Source organism: Callithrix jacchus, chromosome 2 (genome assembly GCF_049354715.1).
Source record: "Callithrix jacchus isolate 240 chromosome 2, calJac240_pri, whole genome shotgun sequence".
Lineage (NCBI taxonomy): Eukaryota > Metazoa > Chordata > Mammalia > Primates > Cebidae > Callithrix > Callithrix jacchus.
In genome coordinates, this window is record NC_133503.1 from 134,930,880 (window position 1) to 134,958,675 (window position 27,796).

Genomic DNA, 27,796 nt, shown 5'->3' on the forward strand with positions numbered 1-27,796 from the left:
GAGCAGTTCTCATTACACACTTTATGGAAATACTGTATTAAGATGAACACTAAAATTCTTTAAATTCTAATGTCTCTATTATAAAATACCATAAAACTAATTAGAATTAATCGAAGGAAGCAGGATAAAAGGCAGAAAATCTACATTAAAATAATATTTCTAAAATAAAATATGGTTTTTCTTTTAAGTCTATCAAAAACTGAAATGAAGTTTTCCAAATGTGATTGCTTATGAGTTTTACACAGACTTGCTTTAAAAATAGAAAGTATTTAGCATATCTATATATTTTAAAAGTAATAAGTTATTCGAAGAGCCTGGAAGGTTTAAGTACATTAACATTCATTTTTATGCAATTTTGACACAGTTAATTTGCTCTGTGAAGAATAGATCTCCTAAACCAGGGTAAACTTGACCTCAGCAGTTGTCCAAATCTCAAAAAACCCCAGAGCAGTGAAATCTAAAGGCCTCACACAAATGACAAACCTGTTTGCATATATAAACTTTTCTGAATGTCCCGGAAATATCTTTAAGGGAGTCAAAGTGGGCAGTATTCTTCTTTGAAGAAATAATTGAATTCAATTTAGTACAGAATCTTTCTTTCAGACTATAAAACCAAAGCAGGCTTATTTAAAACAGAACTGGACCAGCTCATACAATTTGGATGGCTACTAGCAAAAATCAACCAAACAAACAAAATAACAAGTGTTGGCGGGGATGTGGAGCCACCATGCACTGTTGATGGGAATACCAATGCTACAGCCTCTGTGAAAAATGGTGTGGCAGTTCCTAAAAACATAAAAATAGAATGACCATAAGATCTAGCAATTCCACTTCTGGGTATACACACAAAAAATTGAAGCAGATTCTGGAAAAGATATTTATATGTCTATGATCCTAACACTGTTATTCACAGTAGCTCAATCATGGAAGCAACCCATTGGTCCACTGACCAATGAATGGATAGGCAAAATGTGGTATACACATACAACAGAATTCAGCCTTAAAAAGGAAAGAAATTCTGAAACATGCTATAATATAAATGAATCCTTTTTTTAAATTATAAGTTCTGTGATACATGTGCAGAATATGCAGGTTTGTTATATAGGTATATATGTGCCATGGTGGTTTGCTGCACCCATCAACTCATCTACATTAGGTATTTCTCCTAATGCTATACCTCCCTTAGCCCTCCAGCCCCCAACAGGCCCTGGTGTGTGATGTTCTCTTCCCTGTGTCCATGTGTGCTCATTGTTCAGCTCCCATTTATGTGTGAGATTATATGGTGTTTGGTTTTCTGTCCCTGTATTAGTTTGCTGAGAATGATGGTTTTCAGCTTCATTCATGTCCCTGCAAAGGACATGAACTCATCCATTTTTGTGGCTGCACAGTATTCCATGGTGTATATATGCCACATTTTCTTTATCCAGTCTATCATTAATGGGCATTTAGGTTGGTTTCAAGTCTTCGCTATTGTGAATAGTGTTGCAAAAAACACATGTGCATGTGTCTTTATAGTAGAATGCTTTATAATCCTTTGGGTATATACCCAGTAATGTGATTGCTGGGTCAAATGGTATTTCTGCTTTTAGATCCTTGAGGAACTGCCACACCGTCTTCCACAATAGTTGAACTAATTTACACTCCTACCAGTGTAAAAACATTCCTATTTCTCCATATCCTCTCCAGCATCTGTTTTCTGACTTTTTAATGATCTCCATTCTAACTGGCATGAGATGGTATCTCATTGTGGTTTTGATTTGCATTTCTCTAATGACCAGTGGTGATGAGCTTTTTTTCATATGTTTGTTGGCTGCCTAAGTGTCTTCTTTTGAGAAGTGTCTGTTCATATCCTTCACCCACTTTTTGATGATTTTTTCTTGTAAATTTGTTTAAGTTCCTTGTAGGTTCTGGATATTAGCCCTTTGTCAGATGGGTAGATTGCAAAATTTTTTTCCCATTCGGTTAATTGCTGGTTTACTCTAATGATAATTTCTTTTGCTGTGCATAAGCTCTTTAGTTTAATTAGATCCGATTTGTCAATTCTGGCTTTTGTTGCCAATGCTTTTGGTGTTTTAGTCATGAAGTCTTTGCCCGTGCCTATGTCCTGAATGGTATTGCCTAGGTTTTCTTCTAGGGTTTTTATGGTGTTAGGTCTTACATTTAAGTCTTTAATCCATCTGGAGTTAATTTCTGTATAAGGTGTAAGGAAGGGATCTAATTTCAGCTTTCTGCATATGGCTAGCCAGTTTTCCCAACACCATTTATTAAATAAGGAATCCTTTCCCCATTGCTTGTTTTTTTAAGGTTTGTCAAAGATCAGATGGTTGTAGATGTGTGGTGTTATTTCTGAGGCCTCTGTTTTGTTCCATTAATCTATATATCTGTTTTGTTACCAATACCATGCTGTTTTGGTTATTGTAGCCTTGTAGTATAGTCTCAAGTTAGGCAGTGTGATGTCTCCAGCTTTGTTCTTTTTGCTTAGGATTGTCTTGGCTATACGGGCTCTTTTTTTGGTTCCATATAAAATTTAAAGTAGTTTTTTTCTAATTCTGTGAAGATGTCAATGGTAGTTTGATGGGGACAGCATTGAATCTATAAATTACTTTGAGGAGTATGGCCATTTTCATATTGATTCTTCCCATTCATGAGGATGAAATGTTTTTCCATTTGTGTCCTCTCTTATTTCCTTGAGCAGTGGTTTGTAGGACCTTGAAAAGGTCCTTTATATCCTTTGTAAGCTATATTCACAGGTATTTTATTCTCTTTGCAGCAATTGTAAATGGAATTTCACACATGATTTGGCTCTCTGTTATTGGTATATAGGAATGCTTATGATTTTTGCACATGGATTTTTTATCCTGAGACTTTGCTGAAGTTGCTTATCAGCTTAAAGAGATTTTGGGCTGAGATGATGTATATTTAGAAAATATACAATCATGTCACCTGCAAACAGGGACAATTTGACTTCCTATCTTCCTATTTGAATACTCTTTCTTTCTCTTGCCCGATTGCCCTGGCCAGAACTTCCAATACTATGTTGAATAGAAGTAGTGAGAGACAGCATCCTTGTCTTGTGCTTGTTTTCAAAGGGAATGCTTCCAGCTTTTGTCCATTCAGTATGATATTGGCTGTGGGTCTGTCATAAACAACTCTTATTCTGAGAAACATTCCATCAATACCTAGCATGAGGAGGTGTTGAATTTTACTGAAGGCCTTTTCTCTATCTATTGAGATAATCATGTGGTTTTTGTCATTGGTTCTTTTTATATGATGGATTATATTTATTGATTTGTGTATGTTGAACCAGCCTTGCATCCCAGGGATGAAACCAACTTGATTGTGGTGGATAAGCTTTTTGATGTGTTGCTGGATTCAGTTTGCTAGGATTTTACTGAGGATTTTCGCATGGATGTTCATCAGGGATATTGGCCTGAGTTTTTCTTTTCTTGTGCTTCTGCCAGGTTTTTGTATCAGAATGATGCTGGCCTCATAAAATGAGTTAGGGAGGAGTCCTCCTTTTTCTCTTGTTTGGAATAGTTTCAGAAGGAATGGTACCAGGTCCTCTTTGTAACTCTGGTAGAATTCAGCTGTGAATACATCTGGTCCTGGGCTTTTTGTGGTTGGCAAGGTATTAATTGCTACCTCAATGCAGAAATGTCAAGGATTGTGAGATGAAATCATCCTAGATTATTCAGGTGGGCCCTAAATCCAATAACAAGCATCCTTATAAGAGACAGAAGAGAGAAGACACATAGACAAAAGGAGAAGACCATGTGAAGATGGAGGCAGAAATTAGATAGCCACAAGCCAAGGAGCACCTGGAGTCCCCTGAAGCTAGAAGAGCAAGGAGGGAGTCTCCTTAGAAAAAGTGAAGCTCTGCTCACATCTTTGTTTGGGAGTCTGGCCTCCAGAACTGAGAGATAATAAATTTCTATATTTTAAGTCATCCAGTTTGTGGTCAACTGTTAGGCAGCCACAGAAAATTAATACAAGATCATTTTCTTGTTGAATTTTAAGAGCTCTTCACATAGGAAGGATATAAACTATTTTGTCATATATGTTGTAAATTGTTTCTCAGGTGACCTTATGTGACCAGTGTTTTTCACCAAGAAAACCTATTAATCAATTTTTATATAGTCTATTTAAAAGTTTCTTCGTTCATGATTTCTGCTTTGTTGTAAGTTTATTAAGGCCCTCCTGAACTTCCAAAACATTCATCTATATTTGTTCTAATTAACTTTAGTTTCATTGTTTAACATTTAGTTCTGAAACTTTTTTGTTACCTGAGGAAGGTATTTTAAAAAAATAACCAAATATCTCAGGAATAGCTGTTAAAATGCCTATTTTATAAGAGAAAAAATTCCTATATGTATTAGTATCTCTTCAGTTTTTTTATTCTTCTCTATTAATATGTTTATCTACTGTTGCCTTTATACCAGTTAGCTTTAATTTTTATCACTTTGTTATATGTTTTAATCTCAGTGCCTGTGTCCTCCATGATTCATCTTCTCCAAGTATTTATTGATTGTTCTCATTTACTTTTTCCTTCAAATAAACTTCAGAATTGCTTACCTACTTTTCAAAGGAAAATTTCATTAGGATTTCACTAAGTTTATACATTACTTGCAGAACTAAAAGAGTCATCTCATTAAGAAAGATACCTATTATTCAAGCTTTCTTTTATGTAACTCACTAAAGTTTAGATGTTTTCTTCTTACAATGACAGTTATTTAATGAACAAGATACATACCTATATATAGAAATATATATATATATATATACATTTAAACATTCTAAATTTATTTTATATTTGCATACAGTTTTCTCAAAACCATGATATATACTTGGCCACAAACTAGTTTCTGTCAGATCCATTGGGTGGGTCAGTAACGTGCTGTCTCCTGCAGTAAAACATTAGCATTCATGGGGACAACTCACTGAATTCCATTTGTGGAGCAGAGTGGATACACTGCAAGTAAGGGTTAGACTTGCTTGAGGATAAATCAGAAAGGGAAGGCTCTGAACCATGCTGACAGTCCTAGCTCACTTTTCCTCTCCATAACCTTCCATAGACCTGGACCCATCTCGGGTAAAGTTGTACAGGAGCAACTTTGCAAGAAGAACTGGAAAGTGCACTCAGAGTGTCTTCAGTCAAGCTCAGGAGGAATGCAGTGCTCCCAGATTCCCGTCCCTAAGTAGTTAGCAGGATCTCATAGCTCTTTGGGGGAAACCAGATGCCTAAGCAGCATCAAAATAGTCCACATTATGAAGCATAATCAGTTATAACACTGTTGTACGCAATTCCTGCTCTTAAATAACAGTGAGACATTCTCTTCCATCCAATGGCCAAAGACATTCTGGAAGATGGTTTTCCCAGCATTAAACAGGCACCATCAGACTTGAAAAGGACCATCTGTGAATGTGGTAATGACCATCCAAAGTAAATGTGGTCAGTTCTGCCTCTTTCACTGGAACTTACGTGAGGGAAACGCAAAGAGAAACAAAGCCAGGAACTGAATTCCTTCTCAGAAGGCAGTGGGGACTGGAAAGAGCAGAAGGAGGAGAGGGACTTCCCTCAACAATTCTGCTCTCTCCTGGAATCAAAAGATCCAATCGCTCATTCAGGAAGTATTTTTCCACACCTGTGATGTGCTGGGAACTCTGCTGGGAGCTAAAAGTCAAGAGACTGAATGAAACACACAAAGTCCCTGATGGTAGGAAGCTTGCTTTCTCCAGGCAAGACAGATAGCAAAACAAAGAAATGTAACTTCATGTAGTGATGAGTGCCACAAATAAAAATAAGGCAGGGTAAGGGGTTAGAGCAGCTCTGTCCCATAGAACATTCACAATGGTGGAAATTCTGTATCTGACTGTCCAATAAAAACAGGGCAATTTAAATTTAAATGACCACACGTGCAGGTTTAGAGAGTGCAGGGTTAGAGAGTGCAGGAGGTGCTGGTCTTCAAGGAAGAGTGGCCAAGGCAGGATACTCTGAGCAGAAGAAATTTGAAGAGAAGCTTGATTAATGATAGGGCATAGGCCATGCTACTACCCAGGGGCTCAGAGCTTTCCAGACACAGAAGACAGCAAAAGCAGAGGGCCTAAGGCAGAGAATGGCAAGGAGGCCAGGTGGCTGAGCAGAGCCAGGGAGGGAGTATCAAGGGAAGTGGCTGGGACAGATCACCCAGGACTTTTGAGAGTCACAGTATGGGCCTTGGGTTTTCTAAGCAAGATGGGTTTAGAGTAGGGGGGTGAGAAGATCTAGAAGAAGGTAGCCTAGTGGAGCATAAAACAAGGAGTTCTTTAAAAATCCTATTTATCTAGATATTGGTGATGTCTCCTTTTCTTTTACTAGACCTCACTAGCCCTGCTCTTTCACATTTGTTATCCTTTTTATTCTGACTATGATCACCTTATAATGAGTATGACATCTTTGAAAACAGGTAGCATATATTAAGTGTCATTAAAGACAGGTTTGAGGAAGGAGGAGGACAGTCAGAGGGAAAGTTCCTCAGTTCAGACAGAGCAGTCAAAGAGAAAAATCCAGCTCTTCATTGTATCTGGTAGGTGCTTGGTAAGTATGATCAACTACCCTTCTTCACCTCCACATTCACTCAATCTATCACCAGAGTTATCACAAAATAAGATTTGTTTCCCTTTCCCCTGTAAGCCTATCACGAGAAGTAGAAGAAAAAGACAGTCGATAAATTAGATACCCCTATCTTGTATATTTAAAACTCGGCTATAGAGCCTATCAAATACTGGTGTCAAGCAATTACTTAGACTCAAAGATGGGAAACTAAAAGCAGTCACAGTATCATACACCACCTTAGTGGGACAAATACACAATTGTTCCTAAATTTATACAGAAACTCTACAACATCCCTTGAGTAAACAGGTGTCCCAGGTATATTAAAAATGACCTAATTTAATTGTCAGAAACAGTGATCTTATTTATGAGTCAGACACACACCTGGGCTCCATATTGCCTTTACCACTTACTAGCCTTGTGACATTAGTGTAAAACGGGAAATAACACTGCTGTTGTTAAGATGAAATAACATCGAAAGGCAAATCTTGGTACATAGTACCCATTTGGTAAGTGCTAGTTTACCTGAATTTAAAGAAGAATAAAAGAATATAATTTATATATATAATTCATCATCCTGCAGTGATAATACCGGCAATTTCCTTTTCTGAAAGGAAACATGATCATTAAACCTAAGTTGATCATGCCCTTCCCTCGCCTGCGAGCACAGGCTAGGAGTCATGAAGTCACAGCATGCTATTTCAGAAAAGACTCAACCCCAGTGTTTACAGCTGTTGCTGAGCTACACACCCTCAGGTTTAGCCTGCAAAAGAAAGCTCAAAGAATGTCTACTTGTCTGCCTGTCATTTCTGAGGGAATCAGGGCAATGTGATTAGCATACTTGCAGAGTTTTAATGCAATTTAACAGCATAGCCAGATAGATCAAGCCTGCCTCATTCCTATTACACTGATAACAGCAAACCACATTTTCCCAGCAAACCACATTTTCCCAGATCTCAGGAAACTCTCATAGATATCAACAAGAGGAGAAGACAGAGCCCCCAGAGCTTGCACTGTTCTCCCTTTACTGGCTAGAAAGGATGTATTTTCTCTTTCTACTTTGTCTGTGCTTTACTTAGTAAATATTTCATTTTGCAAGGTTCTTAAGGCAGCGGCTATAAAAGCATCTGCCTTTGTTTACTCAGCACCTCCTGAACACCATGATAAAATCCACTCCAGGGCATTATCATGAGGTGGTGGGGGGTGGGGAGGGGTGTTGTACTCATTGTTTCCTTGCTTGTGGCCTCTAGAAGGAGGGCATCAGGGACTTACTGAACACCTCCATCAGTGCTCTGTAGCTAAATGGGAGCATAGCTTTGAGACCAAGGTGTTTCAGTGGTGTACAAGCCCCCACAGAGCCATCCGCAAAGCATGAGAACTGGAGCATTCATTTACTTAGCCTGCAGTGCTCTGTCCAGGGTTCTGATGGTACGTCAGAGATGTGTGCTGAGAAAATGCCATTCAAGGCAGGTCTCTGCTGCCACAAGCCTGGTGTGTGTGTGTGTGTGTGTGTCTCTGTGTGTGTATGTGTAGGTGTGATTGTGGGGAGGAAAGTACAAATCTGTGCATTAGAAAGAGTAGCATAAGCGATCAACATAGCCAGTGAGAATGGGCATTCTCTCCTCTCTTTCCCAATAAAACCTTCTCTTCATTGCCATTGGGAGAGAGTTGGTAAACTAATTCACATACACCATATAAATAAATGGCTAAGGAGTTCCCACAGTACCTCTTTCCATGAGATATTTCTCTCTTAACTCCTTAGTCCAAGAAAATGTATAAGTTGTAAAATTTCAAGCTCAGTAGTTAGGTTTATAAGGTACATATTGGGTGAAAAGGACTTCTTGGCTGAAATCCTCCCAAGTGGACTACTGAATATTCTACTAATGTTTGAGAACTGATCTGGCCTCCAAAGCAACAGTCTCAAGGGAAGTCAGAATTCATCCAACCACCCCATTAGACTACAAGTGCATAAGGGAAGGAACCATGTTTTGGCTCATCTCATATTCTTCATAGGCAAGGCAATCCTGAACATTCATTCAGTTACTCATTCTTCACATAGCTGTTTTGTGCCTGCTCCACAGAAGGGGGTAGACCCTCCTTAGATGCTATGCATACAGAAATGAAAGGCCCAGCCCTTGCCAGCAAGGTATCTTCCCTTTAGTGGGACCATCCAGCAAATGAACAGATAATTATATTATCATGTGATAAGAGCAATGTGCTGGCATGGTACTATGATTTTTGGATAGAATGAGTTCTAGACTGAGCTGGCCAAGCAAAAGGTAGATAAGTAGAGGCACTTGCTGATTAAGGACTTGCTTATTAAAAGACGTAGTAGGAATTCTATGGCATATAGGTATGGGCGGAAAGTTTTCAAAAACACAAACATGTACTGAGAGGCTTCTGCAAACCTATACCTATGATGGATGCAAAACACATAAAAATGAAAACAAAAGCAGATTCCAATGCCCTCTCCAACTGTCATACTTCTGAGCCAACAGTGTAACTCAACCTTGGCCTTATCAGCTAAAATTAAAATTTTAAGTTTCTTCCTTTAGCTTCTTGTGTGTTATCTCCCTGACATTGTTATCCACCACAAATTAGTGACATGGAAGAAGGTATGAAGGTACTTTCATGATGGACAGAAATACATTATTGACATCTGACTATATACAACAGTGTTTTCCAAAATTCATTCTGAAAAATATTTTAAAGTGTCCCTAAAAAAGAAGGTTTGTGGCAAAATATACTGAGAGAACACCTGTCACTTTCTCACCACTTCCACTACTCGTTACCTGGTCTAAGCCACCATCACGTGTCACCTGAACACTACAAGGGCCTCACTCCTGGCATTCTTCATTCTACCTTTGTCCCTCAGAGTCCTTTTTCCACACAACAGCTACAAAAATCCTCTCCAAAGGTGTGGCAGGAAACCTCATTCCCCTACTAAAAACCCTTCAGGAGCCTCCTCTTCATCCGCTTGGCCCCACAAGGCCTGGCCCGCCTCCTCTCTGGTCTCACCAGCCAGACTGGAGTCTGGGAGGCCAAACACTTTCTGCTTCCAGGCCTTTGCTCTTGCTGTTATCTTGGATTTCAATGATCTCCCCGCAGAGAACAGAGGCTGGCCTCCCTCCTGCACTTCCTTCTGGTGTCTTCTCAAATGTCACCTCTCCATAGAGCCCACACCACCTAAGAGTGCCAGTGCCTCTATCATGCCCTGACCCTTTATGCCACTTTTCTTATCATCTCTCACCATCTGACAACATAACACGTTTTGTATTTGTTCATTGTCTGACTCTTATTGCCAGCTATAAACTCTGTGAGAAAAAGAACTTTTCCTATTTTGTTATCAGCTAAATTCTAATATCTAGAAGAATGGAAATCTTCTAAGAAGGGAAACGGGTGGCATCACCCAAATTTATCTGACCTGAAAGCGCCTGTTGGACAAAGCATCTTACAGAACAAGCATTCCCAGGACAAGTGTCCAGAAACCAGGGCTGACACACATCAGGGGTGAAAACATTTTTCTGGTGTTGCCAACAGGAGAAGATTCACTCAAGAAAAAACAAGGCCTTCTCTTGCTAGCAAACATGACTCACACAGTACAGGAACAGGAGAAATGCCACTGCCTCTCAGTATAATACCAAGAAGGCAAATTAACTTTGATATTTCCTGGTCTAATCCTAGGAAGGCAAATTAGCTTGATGCTGTCACTGAGGAGTGAACTGTTTCTGCCATGGCCAGTACGCTCTAGAGAAAGATGCCTGCCTTTGTCTTCTAGTCTCCATCAGCAGCAATGGAATCTAATTATAACAGTCCCATAGGTCATTCCCTAAATGGAAATACACTGCTGAAAATATTCAGGGTGGAGGGAGAAGGACAAAATACATTTCCTCACTGGAGAAGTGCCTTACTTTACTCTCTCTCAATTTCTCTCACATAATGCACATGAATTATGTAAAAATATTCATCATTAATAACCACCTTTGCTTTAGTCATAAGAAAATCATATGTGATTCCTTAAGGCAGACAGGTCTAGATACAAAAGAAAGAAAGAGTTAGTGAAGAAACTTATCATTCAAAGGACACTAAAAAAATGACTTCCAAAGTAGACAGATCTGATGGACTCTGCTTCCATTTAGAGGATCTTTTAGGATCCCTTCCCACCTCTCCTCCCCCACAAAAAAGGTTCCTCGCCTGGTATGTAACACAGAGATTCTAACATAGGCAATATTCAACTCCTAGCCCTTGGGTGTCCAGGGATATACATTCATGGGGTATCATCTGCATTGCACATTTACACTTATAAAGTAATTTCACATGTATTATCTCATTTGATCCTCCTTAGGGCAGATCTTACAGAAAAAAAAAATTGAGACAGAGAAATGCATTGGGACTGGCCTAGAGTCACACAGAGGCGGTTCTATTAAATATGAACACATGTCTAAGACTTTTGGCTCTGAATCTTGTTCTCTCTCAGCTGCTGAGCCCTGTGGAACTCCCAACACTCATGTTCTTAGCACCATTGTGGCATATAGGCAACACTGCGCTGGCTTTCCGAGGTGTTTCATCCCACTCCTGGCTTCAGAATTCAGCTTCTAATTTCTCCATAAAATGTACATAAGGAGACAAATTGAGAACAACAGAGCTGCACTTCGAGGCTGGTGCCAACGGGCTGCCAGCCTGGTTCCCGTGCCCAGAACTCATGTGTGCACACCAATCTTGCAGCCTCTGTGATGAAATGTGTGCCTCAGCACAATTACTACACGTCAGTGACTCGTGAGACTGCTCTTGATTGTCCAACTGCAAATGTTAACTCCAGAAACCCTGAGGGTCTGCTGAATTAGATGAATAGCTCTTTCAGGAACATGCCTTTGCTGGAGAGAGTGCCCTGCCTGCTAACTTCCTATGAAAATGCAGCAATTCCACCCAAGTAGATTCCAGCCAAAGATATTCATGTCCCCTCTTCCTGCAGTCAAAGAAGAGGCACCAAGTGATACTATCCACCATCGAAGCCTTCCACTTCCCAATGAGCACAACAAATTGCACTCCACGCCCTTGACTTCAAGTAAAAGGTGCCTCCTCATCTTCTTTCTCTGCTGCCTCTACCACCAGCAAGCCCTTCTCATTGTTTTGACATAACCCCACATCTTCTCCCCTATTCAGCAGGGTTCCTTTCCTAAAGATTTCAAAAATATATAGGTCAATCCTTTGGGAAATGCATTCTAGAAAACACAATTAGGTTCAGAGGAACACCACTTACAGTTGTTAGGCGAGTAAAAGTACTGTGGACGGCCATACCTCTGAAGAACTAGACAGGTCATAATGAAATGTAGCCGCTAATTGTTATTCTGTTTCTATGGAAAGTCAGAGTTGACTTAAGTCACTGTGTTTTAAATGATTTTTCTAGACACAAACCACTGTATTAGTTCCCCAGTATAATTTTTCCAAGTAAAAATATACCACAAATGGATGGCCTAAAGCAATAGAAATTGACCGTCTCACCCATTCTGGAGGCGAAAAGTCTGAAAAGAAGGTGTCAGCAGAGCCATGTTCCCTCTGGCACCTGTAGAGAACCCTTCCTTGCCTCTTTCCCATTTCCTACAGTGGTCAGAAGCCTTGGTGTTCCTCAGCTTGTAGGTGCATCTTTCCAGTCTCTGCCTCAGTTTCTCCCTATGTGTCTGTGCCAAATTTCCCTCTTTTCATAAGGAAACCAGTCATATTAGGGCCCACCCTAATGACCTTAACTTGATTGCATCGACAAAAACCTTACTTTGAAACAAGGCCACACCACACGTATGGGAAGTTAGGGCTTTTCAGGGACACAATTTAACCTGTAACACCCATCCTACTAAAGAACCTGCTGTATGAGAAATGAACCATATTAGATTATACTTAAGAAAAATTATAACATATTTCATTGGTGTTTTCCCTGTAATCATTCCCTCTCAAATCTTTAAATGAGGTTGGCAGATACTTCAAATCTCAGATAGACACTGCTCATTTGACATAGTAAATGGTACCATTCTTACAATCTCAAGAGATTGAACCCTTTGCACCTCTTCTGATATTAGACTAGAAAGAAGAAAAAATAGAATATTTATGAGCACACACGAACAATCCTGTCACTTTCCCTTTCTCCTTTTGTTCCTTCTTCTTCACTGAAACTTTCACATATTTTACGGTCATATGTAGTAATACAGTAAGCATTTAAGGCTTGGAAGTTAGTCCTCTAACACATATTCTTCTTTTGAATCTCCTCCTCCAAGTGTTTAAAAGCAAAAAGGATGGTTCTATAATTATACATTCACAAATTATAAATTCACAAAATCAAAAGAAAGTTGCTCACATCCCTTGTTGGCTGGGGAACCTTGGGCTATTCATTTCATCTCTAACGCCAACAGGACAATGTTGAAATACTAGAAACACCACCAGCAGATAGCTTATAACTTAGTCAACTTCTTTGTCTACACAATGCCAAACAACAAATTTTTTTTTCACCACAATTAATGACACTAACAAGTTATCTCCATTTGCTTTAGGGTGGGACTCACATTTGGTTGATCTGATCCTTAGGTCAAGTAGCAGACAATCATTTAAGGCTTGGCTTGAAACCAAAATATAAAACATGATCTTTTATATCCTAAAAGGTTAAATGATGTTAAAGTTATCCAATGAAAAATAAATGTTTGGCCTCCATGGAATACAGATATTTATTTTTTGCATAAGAGAAAGGTATTTTCCCCTCTAATATGGTGAATAATACAATTTTAAGAACACCTGTGCTTAAATATTTTATGTCAAAATATAGAAATTTAAAGACTTCTTTAGAACAGGTTCTGCAAAAGTTGTCTATGTTTCTAATCCACAGACTCTCTATTCCCATATTTCTGTCTTTGCCTTTCTGTGTGACTCTTCCAAATTCTTTTGTCTCATCCCTTTTTTCTGTCCTCTTTTATCCCTACAGAATGAACATCACTCCAATTTTATCTTTTAACTGGCCACATTATGTAAGTTAACTTTACTATTTCACATTATTGTTTAACTACGTATCTTTGCTATTACATTTTGAAAAGTTTGAACTTTAAAAAATGCTTTCTAAATACTCAAAAGAAATCCTTAAGTTGCTTTCACATCACATAATCTTTTGTTGATTCTCCACTCTCTGTCAATCACAGGTCAGTGGTCCTAAAATAAGGTGCCCTATGCTCCATGTAGACCACCATCCAAAAATGTATGCTGAAAAACAAATATATGCAACATTTGCCTACTGTGCTGTATGGACAAAATGTAAGTGACCTTTTCCTGAAGTGTGATTTTTGCATACTTAGGTGTAATGCAAAGTTTAAGAGAATCTGTAGACACTTTACTGACTTCAAGAATTAAATATTATTGACTTCAAGAATTAAATATGATTTTAAAATGACCAATCTTAACAAAGCCTCATGAAAATAAATTCTGTTAGGAAAATTGCTTTTTTTCCCCAATGGTGAAAGGATTCCCTATTTAATAAATGGTGTTGGGAAAACTGGCTAGCCATATGTAGAAAGCTGAAACTGGACCCTTTCCTTACACCTTATACAAAAATTAACTCCAAATGGATTAAAGATTTAAACATAAGACCTAACACCATAAAAACCCTAGAAGAAAACCTAGGCAAAACCATTCAGGACATACATGGGCCCATTGCATGGGCAAGGACTTCATGACTAAAACACCAAAGGCAATGGCAACAAAAGCCAAAATAGACAAATGGAATCTAATTAAACTTAAGAGCTTGTGCACAACAAAATAAACTATTATTAGAGTGAACTGGCAACCAACAGAATGGGAAAAAATTTTTGCAATCTATCCATCTGACAAAGGGCTAATATCTAGAACCTACACGGAACTTAAACAAATTTACAAGAAAAAAGACAAACAACTCCATCAAAAAGTAGGTGAAGGATATGAACAGACACTTCTTAAAAGAAGACATTTATGCAGTCAAAAAACATATGAAAAAAAGCTCATTACCACTGGTCATTAGAGAAATGCAAATCAAAACCACATTGAGATACTATCTCATGCCAGTTAGAATGGCGATCATTAAAAAATCAGGAGACAACAGATGCTGGAGACAATATGGAGATATAGGAATGCTTTTATACCATTGGTGGTAGTGTAAATTAGTTCAACCATTGTGGAAGACAGTGTGGCTATTCTCAATACCCAAAGGGTTATAAATCATTCTATTATAAAGACACATGCACATGTATGTTTACTGCGGCAGTGTTCACAATAGCAAAGACTTGGAACTAACACAAATGCCCATCAATGATAGACTAGCTAAAGAAAATGTGGCACAGATACACCATGGAATAATATGCAGCTATTAAAAGGATGAGTTTACGTCCTTTGCAGGGACATGGATAAAGCTGGAAACCATCATTTTCAGCAAACTGACACAAGAACAGAAAACCAAACACCGTACTTCTCACTTATAAGTGGGTGTTTAACAAGAAGAACACATGGACACAGGAAAGGGAACATCACACATGGGGGCCTGTCAGGGGTGGAGAGCTAGGGGAGGGATAGCAAGTGGTGGAGGAGATAGGAAGTGATATAGCATTAGGAGAAATACCTAATGTAGATCGCAAGGTGATGGATGCAGCAAACCACCATGGCATGTGTATACCTATGTAACAAACCTGCACAGTCTGCACATGTACCCAAGAACTTCAAGTACAACAACAATAACAAAGAAAATTGCTTTTTTTTGAGATAGGGTCTTGCTCTGTTGCCCAGGCTGGAGTGCAGTAGTCCGATCTTGGCTCACTGCAATCTTGACTCCTGGGTTTTAGTGATTCTCCTGCCTCAGCCTCCTGAGTAGCTGGGACTACAGACACATACCACCATGCCCAGCTAATTATTTGTATTTTTAATAGAGACAGCGTTTCACCATGTTGTTCTCGAACTCCTGACCTCAAGTGATCCGCTTGCCTTGACCTCCCAAAGTGCTAGGATTACAGGTGTGAGCCACCATGCCCAGCCAAGAAAATTGCTTTCTTAGGGGCAGTCTTCAAAGATTCTTTATGTAACTTATGTAATCAATTATTACCTGTCACAGCATTAAATGAAAATGTAATTAGGAATAATCTGAAAAGTGTACTGCATTATTTATTATTATATGTAAATTTGTATATGCAAAATCTGACTCTTGAGCCAGTCAGTATTTCATGGCAGCATCTTGTAAACCATTTGAGGTCAGAGAAATATTAACAGGTATTATTGTATACTAAAGATTTAGCATTCACAAAAGGAACAAGGTCTCATCACTCTCAAATTGTTAGAATTAAACAAAATGTTTATAATCCTCATATTGGGAAACACTCTGTTGCTCTTAAATTAGAATATTTTAAAACTCGTTAATCACTTCATTTTTGGATTACTGACTGATTTTTTTTCTAATGTTGGAATTGTGCGTTTTGCCATTGGCTTATTTGGTTATTTCTGGCAGTCTTTAATTCCTTTGTACACTCACTTTTGTTATCTACTTTACCTGAAGTGCATAACATATCTTTTGAGTTTCTATTGATCTGTGAATAAATTCATTCTTTTGACACTCATGAGATATAAACTGCTACGTGTCAGGCACTATTCTAGGCACTTGGGATGCAGCAATGACAAACTAGACCCTGCCTTGTGGAGTTTACATGCTAGCATGGGGAGAAAGACAATAAACATACTAAAATTAGCCATATGTTTATTAGAATATGATCCATGCTATGAAAAAAAGAGTAAGGCAAGGGGGATGGTGAGTAGGGAGGGGGAAGATTGCTGTGATAATTAGGGAATTCAGGGTAGGCCTCATAGAGATGAGATTCAGGCAATGACTTAAAGTAGGAAAGAGACATCCAAGAGGATCTATGGAGTAGGAATGAGCCAGGCAGAGAAGACAGAACAAAATCCCTAAGTCAGGGGCATGTTTGGTGCATGAAAGGAACAGGAAGGAGGTCAGTGCAGACAGAACAGAGTAATAAAAGAGAAGAGTAGAAGATGAGTCCATAAAGGTAAGAAGGGGTCAAATGATAGAAAACCCTGTGGACATCAGCTTTTACTCTGAGTACGCAGAGGGGCCACTGCAGGGATCTGTGCAGAGAAGGCACATGATCTGACTTTTCTTTTAAGAGATTGCTCTGGTTGTTATGCTGAGGATGAACTCCAGAAGGACAAAAGTAGAAGCAGAGAGATAGGTGGGAGGCTACCTCAGTAATTCAGGTGGTTCAGATGGGAGGGGGCAGGGGATAGAAGACAGCAGTGGGAGTGGCAAGAAGTGGTTACATTTTGGTTATAATTTGAAGGCAGAGGCACAAGCACTTCCTGATGTGGAGCATGAGAGGAAGAGGGAAAGGGCAAGGGTGCATTTTCCATCAACGGAGATGGGGTAGAGTAGAGAATGAGCAGGTTTTTGTGGGGGCAGGTGCAGGGAAGGCATCAAGAGTTCAGATTTTGAACATATTAAATTTAAGCTATTGACAAGACATCCAATGGAGATGCTGAGTAGGTAGCTGAAGTTCAGGGGATAGAGGTCTGGACCAAACCATTTGGGAGTCAACAACATATAGATGGATTTTAAAGCCTTAAGGATAGATAGAATCACCAAGACAGTCAGTGTAAGATGAGAAGGGAGAAGAAGTGAAGAGAAGATTGCTCCCTGGATCATAGTAAGGCTAAGCGGTTGGGAAGAAGAACATAAACCAGCAAAGAAGATTGAGGAGGTACCTAGGTGGCAGGAGGAAGACAAGACCAAGAGATTGCAATTTCACTTGAAATTAATGGTGAAAGAGTATCAGGGAGTGTGTGTATAAGTCAGCATCCAACTGGGAGACTGAATGCAGAAAATTTAATGTAAATAATTATTAAGCATGAAGTTGCTAGCAAGGTAACAAAACGGGCAAAAAGAGAACTGTAAAGTATCACAAAGCTAGCAACTGCAAGCAAGAAAAACTATAACCTCTAGGGTTGGGGGAGAAAAGGTATGAATTTTAATTATTAAATAAGCTTAGAGAAAGGGCCCTACAGAGCTGAAACTCAGACTTCTGAGAAGCAGGTGCTGGTCAACTGGTTCAAGAGACTGAGAGAGAACCCTGGGTTCCTTTGTTTAGAAAAGGGTGCCAGCTACCTGGGGCTTGTCTGTGAGAGGGCTATGATGAGGCCATGTATCCATTTCCTAAGACTGCCCACAATCTTCATGACTTAAGGAATAGAAATGTGTCCTCTCATAGTGTGGAAGCTAGAAGCCGAAATCAAGGCATTGGTGGTGGCAGGGCCACGCTCCCTCTGGAGACCTTAAGGAGGAATCTGTGGCCTGCCTCTCCTAACTTCTGGTGGTTGCCAGCAATCCCTGGCATTTCTTGACTTGAAGATGCGTCATTCCAATCCCTGCCTCTGTCTTCACATAACCTTATTCTAAGGACACCTTGGATTTAGGGCCCGCCTTCATCCAGTATGACATCATCTTAACTAATTTCATCTGCAAAGATCCTATTTCCAAATAAGGTCACATCTGAGGTTCTGGGAGAACATGACTTTTTAGAGGACATTATTCAACCCACAGAGAGACAGCTTCTGCAACTGTGAGAAAAACTGCAAACTGAAATCATCTGCTGAAATAGGAAGAAACTGCCTCCTCTGGGGTGAATAAGTTTTTCTAAGACATGACACCCACAAGAACCACATGCAGATAAGAAGCCCATGAGAAGAAAATGAGAAAGAGCAGGCCCCTTCTTCTTCCTGCAGCTTCCCAGCATCTCTAATCTCCCTCTAGTATCTTCTATTTGCAGAGCCTATCATGGAGCCATCTCAGGAATATAGTCTGCAGAGTCCTATCTCCAGCATCACAAACAGAATGTAGGAAGGTAGGTTTGGAGCTAGAGAGTATCTTAATACTTAGCACAAGAAGGCTGTGATTATCTATGTCAGAAGTTGCTGATAAAGCCCTATTCACTAGTATCCATTGAAGAAATGTTTTGGAGCCAGGCACAGTGGCATACACCTGTAGTCTCAGCTGCTTGGGAGACCAAGGCAGGAGGATTACTTGAGCCCAGGAATTTGAGGCTGCTGTGTGCCATTATCAGGCCTCTGAGTAGCCAATGCGCTCCAGCCTGGGCAACATAGCAAGACCTGGCCTGTTAAAAACGTTGCTGATAAATATAGAAATATAAGAACTGTGAATTGTCCCCTGAATTTAGCTTCAATTGTTTTCTGATCAAATAAGTTGAGGAAATTTCGTTGTGCTTTTTGTTGGACTAGCCAGACATTTCAGCACTTTGGCCAGCTCCCTTCCCGTAGGGCTTGGCCAATACTGCCATTAGAACAGCTAACAACTGACACATACAGGCACGCATCTACAAAATGCTCATAGTGCTACCCACAGCTATCACATATCCTGTCACTCCTCTCTGCTGACTTGTATTCTGATGTTTGCAAATGAGTTAAAGTCGCCTAAGAAATGAACTTATTTCTAGGGCCTTCCAACAACTACATAAAGTTGATCGTGATGTATATACTTTTCACACACTTCTGGATTCAACTTGCTAGTATTTTCCTGAGGGTATCTGCGTCTATGTTCATGAGGTATATTTTTCTGTAGCTTTGTTTTCTTGAAATATCTTTGTATGGTTTTGTATTAGGGTAACATTTTCCTCATAAAATAAGTTGGAAACTGTATCCTCTTTTGCTATATTCTAAAAGAACTTGTTTAAATTAGATATTATTTCATCTTTAAATGTTTAATAGAATTAATAAGAAAACACTTTAAAATTTAATTGTACCAATCTCATAGAACTGTGAGGTTTAAATTAGATAATGTATATAAACAGCCTAGGTGTCCTAACAGCATACAGGCATTCAATAAATATTTTCTATTATTAGTCTACTAATCAAACTTAATATAAGTAACTAGCATATTGCTAGAAGAGCATACAACTGCCCGGTAAAGCTATGGCTGTTTTTATGTGCCATAGGCTGACATGCAAACCCATCTAGGTTAACCAGAAGTGGTAATGGTGAAAACTCTAGAGATTAACAGAATCCATAGGAGATGAATTTTAGGTTTCTTTGCTATAATCCTTATATATCCTTTTAAGACACACAGTGAAGGGGCATTAATATTTAAGATAATTTCAGTATTATATTACTTGAAATATTTTGTTTTATAAATTATTTCTTAAATTTCTGTGTGCTCAGAAAAAACATGATGCTATTTACTAGTCTTTAAATTAGGAATAAGCTCAGATGCAGGTGAATAATATATCAAAATTCCTCTCTCTCTCCCTTTCTCTGCTTTGAATTTCAGTGACTACAAAAAGGTATGAGGACTAAATACAGAATGGTAAACAATGAATCAAAGGTGCTACAACTTTAGAGATCCATTAGACAAAATACAAAATATTTCAGCAGTTTTAATTATGTATTATTGTATTTTTTATTCTTTTACACATTCCTATATTGCCTTATGGACTGATCCTCTAACAGAATGGGGAGAGGAAGCAGTGACACATACCAGGTTCTGTAAGAAAAAGCACTTGTATCAATGTTCAATAGAATATTAATGAACAAAATTAATTTTAAAAATCTAGCTCTTCCAAATGTTAAGGCTGCCTTTGGATACAAACAGAGAGGCCTCAAGCCTTGGCAGTTCTAAGTTGGTGATAATTACAGAAGCACATCAATGAAAGAGACTGCTAAAGTCAGGGTCATGTTTTTCTAAGTGATTAATAATGTATATTTATTCAACATCTCTCAACAAGGCTACAAGTAAACCATCTGAGCCAAACAAGTCTTTATAATGCTCTCACATGGCTCTGCAGAACACACAGATTCCCTTGATATATGTGCAGAACCTGGGTTTTTAAGCCAGACAAGTATAAAACCTCTATTTAAAGTTCTGTGACCTTGAGCAAGTAATATATATTCTCTGGGATTTTGCCCTTTCCTTTCTAAAATGCTGATTCATTCCATCTATAGTGATTGTGCCAAGCCCTGCATCACCTTCTGGGTTCACCAGCGTGAACTTTCAAAATACAGACAAGGGAATGAGCATTTACAACATAGAGTAATTGTTACTGGTTAACGCAACCCACTGGGAGTGTGCACATTGGAAGGGTGCCTAAGTTGGACCTTAGAAGATAAGGTCTTTAGTTGAGTCTTGAAGGGTGAGTGAGAGTTAGCTATATGATCTGATGGGTGGGTAGAGGGTGAGGTGGAGAGTCCCCAGGCAGGCAGAGGAGAACATGATACCATCAAGGGCTTGAGGGAGTGCACTATGGTTCTGGTAGAGAATTGCTAATTTATATTAAGTGAAGAGACAGCCATTGGTGGTTTTGAACACAAGAACAGACAAGGTGTTTTTGTGTTTTAAAAAGGTCATTCAGGTAGGGTAATGGCATGAATATGGACAAAACTGAAGTCCAAAGATTCTGTTAGGAAATTGTTAGATTATTCCATGTGAGACATGACAGTGGCCTGAACTGAGGGTGTGATAAAAACTAAATACCAGTGGCCAGCAGCACTGCCAGCATGTATTGGAAACCTTGCAAATGTTAGTTGCCTCTTTCTTCTTTCCCTTCTACTCTGTCTCAAAGTCCCCATAGTCATGCAGTAAAGCCTCTCTACAAGGGATAAATTTACAAAGAAATGTTCTTGATAGCAGAGACTGTCATGTGTCAATAGGAGAACATATATTCTGTTTTTGGCCACTATGGAGGAATTTCTAATAAATGTTGATATAAATGCAATTTCCTTGCAACAAAACTATGTCTCAGTTTCTTACGATGAATTTTATCATAATTATCGGCATTTACTTTCTCTGACATCAACTGGTGCACTGTCTTCACAGAATTTAAGTATGATTTGAAAGCTCTTCTGATATTTTCATTTTTATTTTCTAATTGTCCATCTCAACCCCTCCAGACTGTAAATTCCTTGAGAACAGGCACTTTGTCCTCTAGGTCCTACCTTCCACAGCTGGGGCAGTGCCCAGCACTTAAGAGATGTGATAAATACATATGGGCTAACTACTTCACAGAATGAATGAAGAACAGAATTTCATCTCTATGAAGTAATGAAAATTAGCCACTCGTAACTGCTATCTGTACCCCAAGGTTGTTCCTGCCCTAAGCCACTCTACACTGATTTCAAATTAAATCTTTTTTTTTTTTTTTTTTTTTTTTTGAGACGGAGTTTTGCTCTTGTTACCCAGGCTGGAGTGCAATGGCGCGATCTCGGCTCACCGCAACTTCCGCCTCCTGGGTTCAGGCAATTCTCCTGCCTCAGCCTCCTGAGTAGGTGGGACTACAGGCACGTGCCACCATGCCCAGCTAATTTTTTGTATCTCTAGTAGAGACGGGGTTTCACCATTCTGACCAGGATGGTCTCGATCTGTTGACCTCGTGATCCACCCGCCTCGACCTCCCAAAGTGCTGGGATGACAGGCTTGAGCCACCGCGCCCGGCCTCAAATTAAACTTTCTAAATATGACTCTGATAAAGGTAATTTCTGCTGAAATTGAGCCCACACTGCTACACCTGACCTTTACAGAGTCTCACCCACCCTTCAGCTAAATCTTTCACCACTGCCTGTGATTTTTTCCTCTCTCCCAGACCAACAGGACACTTGTCACCTCTCAAATCACCAGGGTGCTCCACCTCTGCACCCTAGTCACAAGATTCCCTCTCCTCATACATCCTGCCTCTCCCTCTTTGGGCCTGATAAAACTTACCTGCACTTTAGGGAGAATGTCAAAAGGCATTTTCTAAATCAGTGGTTCTCAAATGAGGGCAATTTTGCACTTCCCAAAACCCTCAACCTCGGGGACATGTGGAAATATTTGGAAACATTTTTGGTTGTGACAATGCAGGGGAAAACACTACTGTTATCTAGTAGGTAGAGGCCAAGGCTGTCATAAGCCATCTTACAATGCACAGGACAGCCTCCATCAGCAAATAATTATCTGGCCCAAAATGTCAGTAGTGCTGAGGTTGAGAAACCCTACCTTGAGCAAACACCAGACTGCCGCCTTCAAACCACCGTGGAGTTCTGGACTTCTTTTACTGAATCCGCAAATCCGTACTCTGTTGCAGAGTACTGATAGACAACGTGTCTGATGTCTCCCTCACAGGTGTGCCTGCTTCTGAGATCACGGGCTGTATCCCACCCACCTCGTTCTTGTAATTAGCATAGCATATCCCTTGCACAAGGGATATGGCCGATTTGTTAGCTGAAATTGATTAAAATTTCTATTTCACTTTTTAAAATATTTCAATTATCTCCTAATGTCTATTTTCTTCAACCCTGTTAAGAAGAGAAAGTAGGCATTATCTTTTGGCATATGCCCTTTAAATGCTTAAAGACTGTTATTAAATCATTTGTGTGACTTCTTATCTCCAGAGAAATTCTAGCACCTTTTATGATCCCATAGGAAAGAGTGCTCTTTAAGGGCAATAACTGATGCCAAGTTGAATTAAACGTAGTTTTGATGCTAGTTTTCTTACATACTGTGAAGCTGCATTTATTTTATTTAACACAGCTGTAGCTTATGAGCCACTAAGCAAATAAATAGCCAAACTTGACCTCCAGTTGACCCAAAGGCAGCTTTACATGCACCAGAACTGAAAAAAGAGTCATGATTTATCTAAAATGCCTCCTTTTCCTATTATCCTAATATTTAACAAAGCTAAAAGGAATTTACTAATTTTATGGCTAATTGATGTAGTAAATGTTTACTGAGCATCTGACAAAGATTTTGGCCAATTTACTGACAAAGTTGTACATTCAGAGACTTTGGGCACATTCTAAAAATTCAAATAAGAGCCGGAATTTACATCTAACCACAACTCTCAATGTTACTACTTCTGAGACATGAGAAATCTGTTAGCCTAAGAAATAAATACACACAGACACATGTTAGTTTTTAGAATTAAACTTGAATATTTGGATGAGATATTCAGCTTGGATGAAAAGAAGGAAAACCTGGTGGTATGATCAGAAAATACAAAATGAATGAATACATTTTACAAAATACAAAATACAATGAATCCTTCTTATCATTAATAGAGGGTTAAGCTGAACTACCTTGAATATCAACCCAAATGGCCTACAGGCTGAGAATGAGAGCAATAGTTGTCTGAGAAGCTGTTACATTGAGAAGCTAGAGATCCCGATTCCCAATGCTGTCAGTCAAAGACACAGTGAAAACTGCTATGAAAGATACTTTTGTGTTGTTATACGTCAGCCAGACTGAAAATCAGTGGTTGGTTATCCTGGAAGAGAAGAAGGAAACCCTTCAAAGCAGAAAAGTGCAGTGTGATCAGAGAACCCTGAGAAGGCATTTAATGATGTCAGAATTTCCTGAGTGAAGATGTTATAACTCATCACTAGCAGCAATAGGACATGAAGACAAGACACACACACACGAGCAAAAGAAAGCACTGTGATGGCAGACAGGAAGTGCAGTAAAATTAACTTTAAAAACATCACTAGAAATCTCAAGACCTCAGGTATACAGTTTATAGCACTTCAATCTTAGGCAAAGACAGCTCATCACACAATTTTTAAATTTTGTAGTACCCAATTTCAAAATCATCTAGTAAGAAAAAAAAATTCTAAGCCAGCAGATCAGATACAGCATGAACTGTTATTTTCCATCATATTGGGACTTTTGATAAGTGAAATATGACATGACATCAACTGTCTGACATGATAATCAACATAAAAACTCATAGGACAATAATAAGGTAATAATATATAACGTGGTAATAAGAAAGTACATAATGCCCCAAAGCTGGGAGCAAATAAATTAGTTCTTCATTGCAGCATCCCTTTAATCTTGGCTCAGATTCTCCCCATCAGTGGACAATTTAGGCAGAGCTCCAATGCCTCCACATCTTCTAGGGCCAGCAGGTTTTGCTGATGTCAGCCCATAAGAAGAATCGCAGGCCTCAGAAAGACGGCGTCCTTGGAGCTGGCAGAACAGCCGAGCCAGCCAAGCTCTGTTCCAGGAAGTGAAAATGTGCTGCCTCGAGAGACGGTCATTGCCAGGGCAGTGAAGTTTCTCCAGAATTCCCGGATCCGCCAGAGCCCACTTGCAACCAGCAGAGCATTCCTTAAGAAGAAAGGGCTGACGAAGAGATTGATATGGCCTTCCAGCAGTCAGGCACTGCTGTGCATGAGCCTTCATCCTTGGGCCCAGCCACACAGGTAGTTCATGTCCAGTCCTGTCACCTCGTATCTCAGCCATACAGCCCTGCAGGCTCCCGATGGCGAGATCATGGAGCCCTAGCCATCATCACAGCAGGCATCGCATTTGGCTTCCACCGACTCTATAAGAAATACCTGCTCCCCCTCAACCTGGGCGGCCGAGAGGACAGGAAGCAGCTAAGATGGAGGCTGTTCTCTCAGAGCTGAGTGGCAGCGTGGCCCAGACAGTGACTCAGTTCCAGGCGACCCTCACCTCTGTCAAGCAGCTGCTGATTCTGCAGCAGCAGAAGATCCAGGAGCCCGCCCACGAGCTGACCACTGCTAAGGCCACCACATCCACCAACTGGATCCCGGAGCCTCAGAATATTGTGGAACCAATCAACTCCTTGAAAGCGCTTCTTTTAAATCAGAGGCAGTTCCCTTCATCCCAGTCAGCCCCGAAGATCCCCTCCTGGCAAGTCCCAGTCAAGCCACTGTCTCCCTCCAGCCCCACAGCCCTGAACCAGCACAGCAGCAGCGACATCTCACCTGTCAGCAGCGAGTCCACGACGTCCTCGCCTGGGAGGGAGGGCCACAGCCCCGAGGGCTCCGCGGCCACCTACCATCTGCTGGTTCCCCAGGAGGAAGGCGACGAGGGGGTGGGCGTCAAGGGCCAGGTGCAGTTGGACGTGCAGGGCGAGGAGGGGAAGACATGAGGAGGACGAGGAGGGCTGCCTGGGGGTGCAGAGGTCTGACCGTCCGGGCGAGGACAGGCAGATCAAGGAGCAGGTGGAGAAGCTGCTGCGGCCGGAGGGCGCCAGCAAGGAGAATGAGCGGGACTAGGGCCACGCCCGCCTCCAGCCTGGAGGACGGCGTCCGGGGTGACGGTGGTGCCCACGCCCGGCCTCCTGTTCTGGCCCTGGGAGGGCAGCTTGGAGCCCAGGTGGGGAACAGAACTGTCTTCAGTTGTATTGAGGCCTGGCGGCAGCCTGGAAACTCACATTTCTGTCCACCCGGCCTCTCGCAGGGCCCCCAGCCCCAGCCCCAGGCACAGTGGCCTTCAGCTTTGATCTTAAGTCCGGCTGAAGGCAGAGAAGCCTCGGGGCTCAAGCCCCTGCCCAGCCCCTTCTCCAGGACAGACGCCTTATCCAGGGTGTGTTTGCCGAGGGTCTTGACTACCACGCGTAGCCAGAGCTAGCTTCCCTATTGCCTCCCAACTCCTCCGTGGAGGAGGAGCTGCGGCCCCTCTGATGTCTGCCGTCCCCCTCCTTCCCTGGGCTCAGCCCTGGACCTCTCAGGCGCCTGTACCCAGCCCAATCCCACCCGTGCCCCGTCGTCCTCCCAGACAAATGAAACCGTTCTGCCCTTCTGATGCCCTCGCTTGCCGTGTAATGGTTCAGCTACTCTATGGCCAGACGGGCGCTCGCTCCCTCGGAGAAGCCAGGCACCTGGGCCTTCCTAACTACAGCCAGCTCTGTCCTTCCCTGCAAGAAACCCATGTTTATTTGTGCGATCATGTATAGACCTCAGAACGGAAGATAGGACTGTATATAATTGTAATAACCAATTGCTGCTAAAAAAAATCACACAATTCTCCTGATATTAAATAAAGCTGCAGGTATAAGATGGTCTGGATTCATGTCGCACATTTAATTATATTAATCACTGGCTTTTCTCCTCAGGCTTTCTGGGAGGTGGATGTTAACCCTTAGAGTTTATTGTTTTTGTCTGGCTTTGTTTTGTTTTGCATTTACTGCCGTTGAATATAATCAAACTTTGTGCACACACATCTGTATGCCAAAGGCAGGCATGATCATTACATATCAGGTTCAGAGTAATGAATGTTTGGAGAAACAATTAGCTGTAATGTATTTATCAATAAATGAGGATAGCTCTGCCTCAACAATAACGTTTTCTGCGTGCCACAGATAGAGTGTGATGCCCTTATCAATACTCCAGCTTTAGATAAAAAGGCACACAGAGCAGAATCTGTTATTTAGGCCTCGGTCACTCTCTCAGTGTCTTCTGATTTATTCCCTTTGAATCATTCTTAAATCAGTTTCAATTAATAGGTAAATAAAATATCCTTGAGCTTATGGACAAAGATCAGTCACCAGGCCTTTAGCCCCTCTTTCGTAAGAGTCTCTTCAGGAAGTAAGTCAGGAGGCTCCCACTCCCATACACAGAAGACTCTGGCAGGGAATTCCCACAAGAAACACTGTCTGGCAGTGACCTCAAAGAATAACAGAATTTAAAGAATAGTATTAGAAAGAAACCACCAGATTCCTACTGGGCATCTCCCGAACTTGTTGGAGCAGCCATCTTTGAACACCCGTTTTTTTCTCCCTAAGCTTCCCTTGCTCCTACTCATTACTGATGAAAATCAGAAATGCCCAGTAAAAACTCAGGGTCTTCACAGGACAAGTCTTCAGACTCCCTGGATTTCAGGTGAGTCTCAGAGGCAGAATTATGGTAAAGGTTTGCACATTTTCTCCAGACTACCCATTTCTGTAGGTATGCCCAGCGCACACACTACCCTCTCTCAACTACTGCCAGAAGGAGAATAATGGGACTGTCTTCACAGAAGGAACATGTTCCCTTCAGACACAATGCTAAGATAGAAGAGCTCTCTGTATTACAGCCTGTTCCTTTCCCACCTCCAAATATGTCAGCTTCCTACAATGTAGTCTAAAATATAGAGGATTTAGGGATGTTCAAAAGCACCTAGTAATAACATATATTTAGCAATGCCTTATTAAATAATATTCATAGATAATCTACCTCTACACATAAATTTAAAATATCAACATAATGCCTTAAGGGGAAACAGAAGAAATAATAAATTATGTTTTAAAATATGTACATGTTCCAGTGTAAGCTCTCAAATACAAAACGAAGACATGGGATGCTAATATCTAAGTGTAGAATCATCACAAATGCAACAAATGCCAATGCAGGCAAATACAGGTGGACTTATTAGCAACTTAATGT

The 27,796-nt window shown here is 40.5% G+C and overlaps 1 protein-coding gene and 1 pseudogene across 3 annotated transcripts in view; one reads left to right on the forward strand and one right to left on the reverse strand.

The window, feature by feature from the left end:
* Positions 1 to 27,796, reverse strand: part of SV2C (synaptic vesicle glycoprotein 2C) — a 289,177-nt gene that overhangs the window by 247,532 nt on the left and 13,849 nt on the right. The gene's annotated exons all lie outside the window — the stretch shown is intronic.
* LOC100389012 (peroxisomal membrane protein PEX14 pseudogene) lies at positions 24,601 to 25,648 on the forward strand (annotated as a pseudogene).